The sequence below is a fragment of the Cyanistes caeruleus genome, chromosome 3 (assembly GCF_971803275.1).
Source record: "Cyanistes caeruleus chromosome 3, bCyaCae1.hap1.1, whole genome shotgun sequence".
In the NCBI taxonomy this organism is placed as follows: domain Eukaryota; kingdom Metazoa; phylum Chordata; class Aves; order Passeriformes; family Paridae; genus Cyanistes; species Cyanistes caeruleus.
In genome coordinates, this window is record NC_141703.1 from 96,981,662 (window position 1) to 96,994,627 (window position 12,966).

Sequence of the window (12,966 nt, forward strand, 5' to 3'; positions counted from 1 at the left end):
TCTCAGTCTCAATTCTAGTCAGAACTGAGTGGCACACAAAAAAGACATGCAAGGAAGCCTCATTTATTGCACTTGGAAAAGTATCAGGTGAGAGAACTTGTAAATGTGTAAAGGTAAAGACTGAAGGAGGGGGAAACCCAAAGGTGATCAGAGAGACAGTCCTTAAACACAAGTGCTGTCTTGCCACCATGTAACCCTTGAAAAATCATTTTGTCTTGGATTTTGAAGGGAGGGTAGTAGCCAGTCTCCTGCACAGTGCCTCAAATCCTGTCATGCATCCTGCTGTCCCAGTGGGCCTGCCCCACGATGACAGCTGGCCCTTACAGAATGGTATATATATTGATTTGTGTAGCAGACATACCACCAGCATCAGAACATGGGACCTGACAGATAGGAATTGTGTAAAACCCAGGGTAAAGCCCCTTCCCCACAATGATTTTGTTCTATTTTGGTGACTCTTCATGCCTAGTTTGTGCTCTGTGTGCTATGTACTTTGTTTTTAATGATGGTACTGAAGGAATAAATACTGCCTTGTTAAGAAAAAGTTTATTCCTGAATTGCCTTAGATATTTATGCTTGTGACTAGATGCTGAAAGAAAAAGGCTATTATTAAATTCCAGAACTGACCAACCCTGTTGCTTTACTACACCTCAGAAACAGGGTAATGCTCAGATGGATGTCCAGAATGGCTGAACCTGTGGTTTTGTTCTGTTTTTTTGATGATGGGGTCAAAGCCAGGCTGGGTCTTCTAGAGACTGACTGGAGAATAAGCTTGGCACCTCTTGGATCCCTTCGCAGGTCTGTGAAACCTTACCTGAAGGTATCTTGGGTAGGGCTGGTCCTTGTTTGGAGTTCAGGTGTATTGCATTTGTTCTCAGACCTAATTGTTGTCATAAATTAGCCTCTCTACCTCCCTTAGGATTGATCTCTTCTGCTTCATACTTATTACCGTAAGATAGTTGAGACTTCTCTCAGTTACTTGTACGTTGTTCATCTTTTTACCCTAAATACTCTAGTATTTGGCTACAGCACTTGTACTGGATGACATCTGCCTCCTTCCCTTCTGTGCAGAACAGCAAATAGCAGCCTCTTCAGAAGTATGAAATTTTTTAAGTAACTCAAATACTATCTGCATATGGGCATTGAAAGATCCATGTAAGTGAATTTTATTTTTTCTGTAAGTATTTCAGTCAACAGGCCAACAGTGTCTCAGATGTTTGACTGAGCTTTTGCAGATTTCATCAATTGGACCTGGATAATTTAAGGAGATCATTAAGTTTCAGACCTTCAGCATTTTCCTTAGGTATGTTTTCTCTCTCACAGTACTACTGAAGAAATCAGTTTACGTTGTTGCTTGTAAATCTATCGGTGTCTCTGTGAAATAAGATCCACACACTCTGACTGGAACTACCTCTGGAGCATTGCTGCCCTGAGACACCCTCCCAGCAAAGGCTTTTTACACTGGAGAGTTCAAGTGAGGGCTTTCAGTAAACCTGCCCCTGTTCCATGCTAGCCTAGCCAAGTGCCACTTAATTTTCCCAGTCTAAGACAATTGTGCCATCTCCTTTCCCTAACCATCTTTTCCCTTTCTCCTGAGTACCCACCAGTCTGTGCTCATCATAGGGCACAGTTTTCCAGCTGTGACTACATCAGCACCTCATTTTTCATTCAATGATATTATTAGTCATCACTGGTTGCAGTACAGAGGGCAAATGGACTGAATTTTCCCGTTCAAACAGTTTTAGTTGTGTGTTGAGACTGGCATGTAGTGTGCACTCTGTAAAGAACCAGGCTCAGGAGTTCTTCATCAAACTTAGCTCCTTCTTCCAGCCAAACACCCCTGGATAAATAGAATTCTGTGCTTTGCCATTTTGCTGCTGCAGATTAATGTAGATTCCCCTGTGGGGGCCGAGAAACTGAAATTCACTGAATGTAGTTAAACTGCTTTTTCAGTGATTATGGTGAGAGGGACCTGGTGAGATCACAGGAAAGCAAGCCACACATACAGGGCATTTTCTTCAGTCGATATTAAAATTTTAAATAGCTGTAGAAAAATGGGATGTCTGGGAGATTAAAAGTGTGCATTATTTCCTTTATGGCATTGCATCTTCTGAATTGTAGGTAGCATTGCACTATTTTCTCTGCAGGCCGTCAAACAGAGGTTGGAAAAGTGGATATCTATTCCCTAAGGCAATTTGTTTAAACAATACTGTTGAAACACAGCTCAGAATTATGTTTAATATGAATGAGGAGCTGGAACCATTTGAAAAGGCAGATGGAGGATTTTCCAGAACCTGCCATTTTCCATGTTTTCCTTTTGCATTCACCATGTTTCCTGCTCCTGGCAGGAAAGACACACACAGGTTGTTAAACCACACCTAGGTTTTTACCTGACCATGCAAGGAGTGGCTGCCTTAATAATAAAATAAAATAAAAGAAATAATAAAATAAAAGGACTCATTTTGCTCTCTCTGTTGTATAAGTTTCAGTTCAAAATCCACAGGACTGTTTTTATCTCAGCCTTTGACTGGCTTTTAGCTTGCACAGGTGAGGGTAGCACCTGGATAGGGCTAAGTAGCAAGTTCATCATCCAAAGCTGCATGTAAGTAGATCAGCAGAAATGATTTCATATAGAAGCTGGTTCACATTCAGTGTAGACCTTGTTCATGTCTCACAATATGAAACACTGCCTAATTTCTGTAGAACAGGATACTTTTTCCTGCCCAAGGAGCTGGTTGGATTGTCAGGGAAATATAGTATATTCAGCTTATTTTAAAGAAGGAAAAAAACTCTGGTGTTTGTTTTTCTGGTGTGTAGTTTTCACAAAAGTAACTGTGGGTCTTCATTAGTTTCTTATTGAAACAGTAGGACTGTTCTTTGCTTTAGTTTAACATACTGCTGGCATATAGTAGAAATGTTGTCCAATTTGGTTTTGTCTTGTCTTGTCCTGAAGTAATATACTGCTTGTAAAAGGCAAAATACAGGAGAGGGAATCATGTGAGCAGGCACTCTTGTAAATACACTAAATTTCATTCTTCTTGCTGTTAGAAATGCAAGCACTTTCCAACCCTGATGGTAGCAGAGGAAAGGCTGGAAACACAATAAAATGCATCCTCAGCATTTTGTAAAATATCTCTCTTGGATATGCTGAATGTTATGAAAAAAGCATCATAACAATTAGTTCCTCAGTAATACTTATCCACACAAACCAGCTGCAAACTAATTTTGCCCTACAACAGGAAAAGCTGCCAGAATAAGGCTTCTGACAGGAATGAGCACAGGGAGGTTGGCTGTCCCCGCACTGGATGTCTGTGTTCAGGGTTCTCCTGTTGGAACAATAACTTTCAGGACTGGATATGTGTGTTTGGTCCCACATGACAGCAGGCAGGTGTGTTAGGCAGCCTGTTATAAACACCTGTTATTTGTAAGCCTCCTTAATTCTTGCCAGGCCCATGAAGGGCTGGAGCGCTTTCTCTGGCCACCTGAGCAGAGCAAGCCCAAGTTCTCAAGGAAACAGTAGGAACTCATGTCTGAGGAGCCAGTTGAGGGCACAGGGAAGTTAAATTGTCCTGAATGGCACCAAGTTTCTCCTGATGTGCCCCAGCCTGGCTCATCATGTCTGACCTCTAGCTTTTGCCTTGTGTTTGATACCAGGAGGCAGAATTCATGACTGCCCCTCTTCAGGGGCTCTGTTATATCTGGAGTGGTGTCTTTCAGTTTGCTCTCTTGTGGCTGTGTGAGTGGGGTAGAGTTACAGACTGGAGCTTAATTCAAGCTGTTGAAAGACCCTTGCTGAGAGTCAAAGGACTTGAGTTTAAATGTTGGTATACGTGATGTGATGTCTATAGTTGCTGGTAATAAAATTTATTTTTGTCCAGATTTACATGTTTAAGAAGCCTAATTTAAAAAATTGTAAAAACAGTCAATTCTATTCACTCAATAGAGAATACAATAGACTATGTTCACTATTTTGGTTGTTCTGCTTATCATGTTTGAGCAGGTCTTAGCACTAACTCTACCATCCATTAAAACTACACAGACTTGTAGCTTTGAAGATGGCTCCAATATCCTTTTCCTCCTGTCCTAAAGCACTGGATTAATGAATATACAGAGGACATGAACATCAGCCAGATTTTCTTAGAAATATGGAATGTATTAGAGGCTTTTACTTGGCATATCATATATGCTTAAAAAAATTAGTTTTGTGAAAATAATCCTGATGAGCATGTTTGTCATGTCTCTTCAAATCATACAAAAGCTTTTATATCCTCTGGGCTTTCAAGCCTTTCTTTATTAAATACTCTGTAGCCTGTACTGAAGTAATCTTCAACATGAGGACTTTGAGTGCAGTGAAAATAATTGCTTCTTACATGATCCTGACTTGTAACTGAATGTAAAGTTATGCTGGCACTTCTGCTTTTTGGGTTTTTTTCTCCTTATACTTCTTTATCTCTCTTTCCATTTTATTGTTCAGTTGCCTGCATTCATCTTGCAGTGCATATCAGAGTTACAGGTCTTATTTTAGATTGTGGATCACTGCTGATAATTAGGAATTCTAACCTCCTTTTGTTGTGTTTAGACAGAACATCTGAGCTTCATTTTTAAATTAGAGAGAGATAAGATGAAATAAAGAGACAGAGCATTGATTAAATGATAAGTCTTGTGAAGCCTTATTTTTCTTTATCACCTCCTTAGACTGTTCAAAGCAGAAATTGGATGAATGAGTGAGTTGAGGTGGTTATATTAGTAGGTTACAGTTCACATTATTTTGTATGTGAGCCTTACAGGAGTTCCCTGAGAGCTGCACTTCTATTTGATGTATTAAAAGAACCAATAACAGCACACTGGAAAGACTCATCCTTTTAAAGAGCTGTGAAAGTGTACAACTGTTGGTCTTCAAAACTGCAGGCAGAGGATGGTACTGGTTGTTTTTCAACACCAACCAAAGGAGAAGCAGTTTGCTGTCTCAGGGACTGACTCTGCAAGCTTTCTCAAATGACAGAGGAAGGTAGCTGAACAACAGCTATCCAAGAAAATGGCTGTAAAACCTCCTTTGAGTCAATATCTGTGTTTGACTCCAATCCTTTCTGCCTTTCCAGCTGGCATATTTACTGCCCCAGCACCTACAAAAGGCGTAAGGACAGTAAAGCATGCTGGGTTAGGTCTGGAGAAACTCCAGCCAATTCTCCAGGCTTCTAATATCTCATTCCCATTTATACTGGTAGCCTGGGTTCCTATCCCACCACACTGCCAGTAATCTCTTTCTTGCTCCTGCTTGTTGGCAGAACTCCACCCTACCAGAGCTTTTTCATTTATATTATACACACTGTTACTGCTGCTGCTTCCTAGCACATGCCTCCCTGAGGGTCTAAAAATCTTACCCTGTCTTATTCACAGCAGCTGTTCTCATTCCAGGAGTCTGTGTGAGGGCAGCCAGCATTGCCTGCTTTAGAGAAAAGAGCTTTAATCACTATGAGTGACAGGGAATAAAAGTTGTTTCTTCTTAACCTCCTCCTCCTCATGATGGGGAGGGTTACTCTGCAGTGTCTCGTACTTCGCTTAGTCTGTTTATATCAATAACATTTAACTTGCTGTTGTTCTGTTTCTTGCACAAACACATCCTATGAATGTGTAAAAATAAATTCATCTGAATATGCATTCATATTATCTCAGCTGTTAATTCTAGTTATTTGTTAATCATGTATTAATAGCTGCTCCAAATATCTCTTCCAGCGCTTGCATAGCTGTCAAAATAAGTGGCATTTCGGCACTCAAAAACTACTCAGTCTTCATTTGTTGTCTCTCTGCAAATATGTAATAACAGAGATTGGCTCAGAAAACCCACTGGGACACAGTTCCATCAAAAATGCAACATCTAATGGAAATGAATAAATTTGTTGAGTTCAGTACACATCACTGTAATGCAGTGTTCTCATAATAAGGACACTGTTTAGATTTTCCCCCGAAGTGACTCTGGAATTTGTATTTTACTTCTAAATAATAATAATAATAATAGTAATATAGAAATTAATTTACTCTGAATATTTTAGTCATTGAACATTTTCCTTTGAGAATTTTTAAATACTTCATCTTCATTCCTGTCCTGGAAGCAGTGAGGTAGCAAAATATCAAAATCCTTCATGAAGAAATCCCCTCACAACCTCTTCATAAAATCCTGATCCTGTGGGTTTAGTCAAAGCTATATTCCCTTAATTTCAGTGAGCTCACATGAAATCCAAGATGTCATGTTCTCATTAAGTACAAACAGATGGGTAAAATGCCACTGATTCATAATATGAAACTTTACCCACCAGCCACGTAGGAAAAATTAATTTCCATGGTGTGTGGAACTGTTAGATACCCTTCTTTGCAAGACACATTATTGAAAGCTATCATGCTCATTTACTAGTATTGGAGCAGTCTTCCCATACTGATTTTATGTCCGGCTGCAACCCTTTTGATTTTGTTTCTCATGATCACAGTTTTACCTCTAATGGATTTTAGATAATTGAGGGATGGAATTCCATGCATGAAGCTGTCCAAAATGGCTGAGTAACTGTCTAGCACAGAAATTTACCTTGATTGACCTCTCAGAGTCTGGTCACACCTTAACACTGCCTGGCCAAATTTACACAATCCATTTTAAAAATGGCAGCCCTGCTTTCACCATCAGACTAAAATCAATTACAGACTATTTTAAGCTAATAGCTTCAACACATAAGAAATTAATTTGTTATTTTTTTTCCACTCATTCTAATATTCTGTCAGCTGGGCATTATAATTAATCTCAATTCATGTAAGAAGTAAAAAGGCATTTTTCAGTAGTGGAGTCTTTTTACAAGCTCTCTTCATAAATAATTGAGTCTTAACCTCTCCAGCATGAGTGTAGTGTTCAGTGTCATATTAGCCTCATATCAGAGTGTGTGATTTATTTCCTGTTTGTCTTCTTTTTTCCCAAGTAAGGGTCTAACATTAAAGTACATCAAACACAGTGAGACTACATTGGGGAAAAAAAAAGGTAAGAAAATCAGATGCAGGCTAATTTTTAATCTCATGCTCCTTCTACAGTATCTGACACAGATCTTTTTGATCTGCTTTTCCATCACCACTGGTAATAGTAAAAATATTAGGAGTTTTAGATGGAGCAATTTTTTAATGGTAATTCCTCCTCTTCAAGGTTGCAGCTTGTACATGGGCATCTTCTATGCCAGAACATGATAAATTTGACTGTATATCCCTGGGGTTATAAATGGTTTTAAAGATTGATGAGTACAGTCTTACTGAAACATCAGAAAAATCTAATGAATCCATTTCTGTCCATAGAACATCAATTTAACAGCACTGGATTTTCCACATGGAAAAGATCATTGGACTGTAATTTCAGTGCCCTACTTCTGGTTCAGACACCTGACCCTGCCTTCCTTCTCCTCCAACCCAAGGCATTGACTAACCCCTGTATCTAGGGACAGGGAAAATGTCTTTTCTCAAATTGTGAGTTTTTCTTTCAGCTTTGTCTCTTTTTGCTCCGTGTCACCAGGCATATTTCACTGACTACAGTAATAGCAGTTAAAATCATTGAAATAGAAGGGTTTGTTTTGAGATTTCACACTGTATCTCTTTGTATTAGGAATGGTGCAGCAATGTGCCAAAGCTGCAGAAAAGCCTAATAGATCACAGAAAAAGTGCACCTGCTTTCTGTATAAATTCACAAGTTTATAATTGGGATAGAATATACAGATCTCATGGGATTTCCCAGTGCATAATTCCAGGCAAATTCAGGCTTAAACTTCATTCAGAAAAAGATAGACTCATTGGCAGGGGAAATGGGAGCGAGAACCACAGGCTGGATACCAGGAAATGTTCTGCCCGTTCTGGATTTCTAGTGTGGCTGAATCTGAAGCTGGAGTCCCATGATCATCAGTGGTGATGGCCTCCCATGTAGAAAGAAGCTCAATACTTAACTGTTCTTAGCTTGCTTCATGGAAGACAGGGCAAAAAATCTGTGTTGAGATTTTTGGGTGCTCAGAACAATGGTATCCATATTTTATGTTTTTCCAAGACCTGAGAAAACATATAGATTACAACTAAATCCTATCCGTCTTACAGAAGATGGAACAGTTTTGTAAAAGTATGGATATTCTAATTATTCTCTTCTGGAACTTATAAGTAAATAGATACATTATTTATGTAATGGTTACTTTATAACTTTTTGCTTTATTATGTCATCACTGGAAGAGGCTGGACTAACTCTGTAGATACTTGCAAGTTTATTCTCACTGGTTACATCTAAACTGGATATACAGGAATCCCTTCTGACTCTGAGTAAACATAATTCTTCAATCTCCATCTAAAATTTATGTCAAGACTTAAGAGGCAGGAACATAATCCCTTTATTTTCCTCAACTCTGCATCAAGTTCTGCTACAGAAATTACATAGATGATACAGACTTTAAACATGTACATGAGTCCATTCTTCCTCCTCTTTAAAGTTGTTTGGCTCTTATTTGCACTATATTTGACCTTCTACATAGGAACAGGTAAACATCAAGAGAAACATGACACAGTTTATTCATCCTGGATGGCGCATTTCTTAAGATATTCAGAAAGACTGCTGAAGACATATAGGCCTGATGAATACATGGCACCTGGTATTCCTGTTTCTATCAGAAACAGACTTGTCTGCTTAGATATAAAATGTCTTTCTTTAGTGCTCAAAGCCTGGTAAACTGAGGAGAAGATCCTGGAATACGTTTTGCTTTTTAGGGCAGTTCATGAAAAGGAAATAGATGTACATTTCACTGCAAGATATTTGGCTGTCTGACACTGAGTTGAAGAAGGCCAGTTAAGCAAACCAAAAAGGTGATGAAAAACTGAGTTCAGAGATGGTTATGTTCAGAGTGAAAGGAGGGGAAGGACAATACATTAGTTACTAAGGCAACTGTTTGTTTAATGCTAAATCATTCCCTCATTAAAGGGAGCAGCTTCTGTTTCAAATTAATCCCCTAAGCTGTTGTTGCACCACTCACTCTTACCATGTTTCATGATAAGCACAACCTCTTGCCAACATCTATTTTCCATCTCCCATCTGACTGTTGAGTCACATCTCTCAGTGAGAAGTCAAGGTGCAGGTCTGAGGCAGAGATTGTGTGATTTGTAGCCTTGGTTCTGATCCATCAGCAGCTGCACACCATGAGCCTCCACCTCACACAGGAACGACTGGCACTGACTTACTGGGGAGCAACCCGAAGGTACAGCTGCCATGCAGAGGGAAAAAAGAATAAGGTTGGTCAGGGTTCATTCCCCTGATTATTTTTGAAGCATAGATGGTGACAATGAGAAAAAGTAGGTCTTCATAGACCTGACACTGTGCCACTTTCTGGAGAAAACATAATAGAAAATGTCATAGGTTACCATATTAATCCTTCGCCTCATCTACTCAGCATGCCCACTAATATATATATATATATTTTATTTATGCTTTTTCCTCACCCATTTTATCATTTAAGGGTTTAATTCAACTATCTATTTTGTAAGTAATTCAGATATGCTCAATTTCCTGTCTTCAAATTTGGAAGCTTTGCTTTCTAAAATTGACTGTGCAATGCATGGTTGAAAATCTTTATTAGATGCAGCTGTGGGTTGGTGTTTTTTTTATTTATTTACTTTTTTACTTTAGGGTATTGTAACCACACTTTAGAAAACAGAGTTTCAATTTTCAGGGAAGAAAGAGGTCTATATAATTTTTCATTCAAAATATTTGTATTTCTTGATCTTTTAAGAAAGACTGACATTCTTATTTATTGATCAGCATATGTTTCTCAGTATCAAATACCACGATTTCATAAATAGTAATGATCTGAACGTGGTGGCTTTATTTATGAAAATATTCATGACTTCTCTGCAGTTTTAGAATTCAATCAGTTTTAGTGTTTATTAAGGAAGGAATTTAGATGAAGAGAGAAATCACCCATATGTAAGAGCATAGTGAGAACATATGTCAGAACTAGTGCTAAAGCTGCATTTGAGAGGTCAGAAAGAGCAGGGGTAAAATGATAACTGCAAAAAGTCAAGCTGAGACAGGAAATTTAAGCAAATTGTGAAAGATTTTTCAACCATGCAAATAAAAAGAACAAGAAAAAAAAATGGAAAATGTGAAACTGTGAAATGAGGATGGGGATAGAATTAAAGAGGATATAATTTCCCGTGTTAAGTATTTTTCTTCATTTTCTTTGCAGTTGAATTTTGGGGAAAGAGAATGAATGATAGAGAAGATGGCTAATGGTAAGAAGGGGATGGAAATGTCCACAACTAAGATATGAAAACCAAATTTTGTGGTCTCAGTTCACTCCAAATTACAAAGACTTTTCACCTTATAAGGCAGTGGCATATGAAAAATGGATGTCCAGCACAAGGATCTACCATGGAATGATGTCATAGTGGGCTTCTATGAACAGAGAACAGCAAAAGTATTGTCAATATTTAGGTATTGACAGAAAAGGAAAAAACAATCCAAAAGGTTGCAGACCTGTCTAACTAAGTGCATTTGTATATATTGGCTTTGTACTTTGTAATTTGAAGGGAAGAATAATAAAGTACATACAGACAAAAGAAAACAGGATCAAATGCAACCTAAATATATAAAAGGACAAACACAGCATAATGACCTATGTTTATGTTTTTGTTGTTTTATTTTTGGATTTTTTTCCAGTAATATGCCTGAATTTTAGGCAAAGGAAATTCAGCAAGTATTGCTTAACCCATAGTAGAGCATTTGACAGATTACAGAATATTAGGTGTTCGGGTGAGGAAGTCATGTATTTTTGTAAGAACTGTACACTGCTAAAGTATCTGTTCTGCTGGGGAGATGATACAGTTTATTAAGGAAAGCATTTGAGCTGGAAGGATGCTATTAGAAGTGGTTTTTTTAAGATAGGTTTCTAAACCAATACTGTTTAGTATTTTCACCAATAAACCTGGCACAAAATGAGGAAGGAACACGTAGACTGCAGGGATGACACAGCAGAAGGAAGGGACATCAATGAAATGCAGGACTGGAGTGTTATACTCTGAGAACTGGTCGACCTTAAGGACAAGAAAGGAAATAGGATGAAGATGAATATTCAGTCCAGGGCAGTGTGTAAGGTTAGACATATTTAGATTCAGAGCAAAACCCTCAGCTGTCAACAGGATTGCCATCAGATGAGTTCAAATCACTATGATGAGGGAGAAACAGACCTCCTCAGTCGCAGGATGACTATGTAGCACAAGCATGAGGGAGCAGAGAAAAAGGTGAAAGCAGGGGCAATTTCAAGATACTGTCAACAGAGAGGAAAAATTTATTCAATTGTGTGAGACTCAGCTGAGGCCTCATCTAGAATATTGTGTGCAGTGCTCTGCATGGCTGGGTAAGATTAAATAAACCTTGAGATTAAATAAACTAAGTGGAAGCTACCTGAATAATATGGGGAATGGAAATCTATAAGTATTGACTAGGCTAATCTAATGAAGGATGAGAGGAGATTGATTACCCTAAGTAAATACAGTACTACATGAGAGGAGGAGAAGAAGCACGTCTAAATCACATGTAATTGCATTAAGGTTAAAAGTGGAGTTATCTAACCCTCAGAGTAGCAAGTCCTTAAACAGCCTTTCAATAGGAATGGCAGATGCAAAGTATCCACCCGGTCTCAAGACAGGTCTCAGGTGGCTTGTGGAAAGATTTTGTGTTGTGATGCTACTACAGAGAGGGACTGGAGTCTGAAATCCAGGACAGTGTGCCTCCATGTCAGCCCACAACCCTGATGCAACCTCCCGGTTGAACTTGTTCCAAGATGGGTGGTTCTGATTGTGCAAGGAGAACCTGGTAGGCTCTAGATTTGTCCAGCAGCAACCACAGTTCCTGTAAGGAATTATGTATGTTGGCAGAGACAGCACTCTGCAGAATGAGTATTTATGCATAAGCATCTGGTATTTTGAAAGCCATTTTTGTTGTGTATGGGTAAACCCTTATAAAATGTCTTGTTAACCTTGTAAAATCATGGCTCAGGCCTGCTACTTAGGCTAAGCAGAAAAGGAGTTTGGGAAAGTGATGCAACTGAATTGGAGGCATAAGAACAAGTTATATAAGCATTACATGCTCACATCATGGTGCATGGTGGTTAGTTGGATTGTGCTTGTTATGATTTAATACCATGTAGCTGATAGTGGGATAACTGCTTAAAAAGGCCTGGTTTTTGCAATAAAGCAGCTCTCCTCTGCACCTGCCTTGGGACTCTGCGTTGCTCTGCTTCATACATAGTTTTGACTGCATCTTTGTCCACAATTGCCCTCCATTTCCCCTCTTCCTTCATTTTACCATGTGTTTTACCATCTATATTAGTTCATTTTCCTCCCAATCCCCACAAATGGTTTATTTTCTCTAGGGCTTCCAACTACCTTTGCAATATAACAAGTGAATAATAGTAAATATGGCCCGTTGCTTCAAAGCAGAATAGTTGTCTGTAAAGGCATTGCCATCCTTTCTTTTAAAATAAAGTTTAGACTTAGGTTATATCAGCAGCTTAAAAAAGATGATCCCAGTGTGTTGCCTTATTTTTCCCTAGAAATAAGCATCCATGTTTAGCGAGAGAGACATTGAGGAGAAGCAGTTCAGAGGCACATCACAGCCTTGGTTGTCTGAGTCCTTGTCAAGACACCTTCGTCCAACTCTTTTTTTCCTGCCAGCATCTCTCCAATGCACAAAAGGATTTGAAGTAAGAATCATGAAATAGGAAAGTTGTGGCTTTACTGCAGGGCAACCAGCTGGAGGCTTGTGCAGATGAAAGCAAATGAGTCCCTCAAAGACTAGCATTTAAGAGATGCCTTGGAGGTGAAACAAAACATTCACAATAAAATGGTATGTTACCTACTGTGCTGAATTTTATGAGCTGTGTGTTGAGTACCACCCAAAAGCAGATCCAAACGAGG

General features: G+C 38.8%; 1 long non-coding RNA gene across 1 annotated transcript; it reads left to right on the forward strand.

The window, feature by feature from the left end:
- The first annotated feature begins 923 nt into the window (after window positions 1–923).
- Window positions 924–12,264, forward strand: LOC111943900 (uncharacterized). Its single transcript, XR_015283974.1, has 2 exons — window positions 924–1,155; window positions 10,236–12,264. It is a non-coding gene; the product is annotated as an uncharacterized LOC111943900 (long non-coding RNA).
- Window positions 12,265–12,966: the final 702 nt, after the last annotated feature.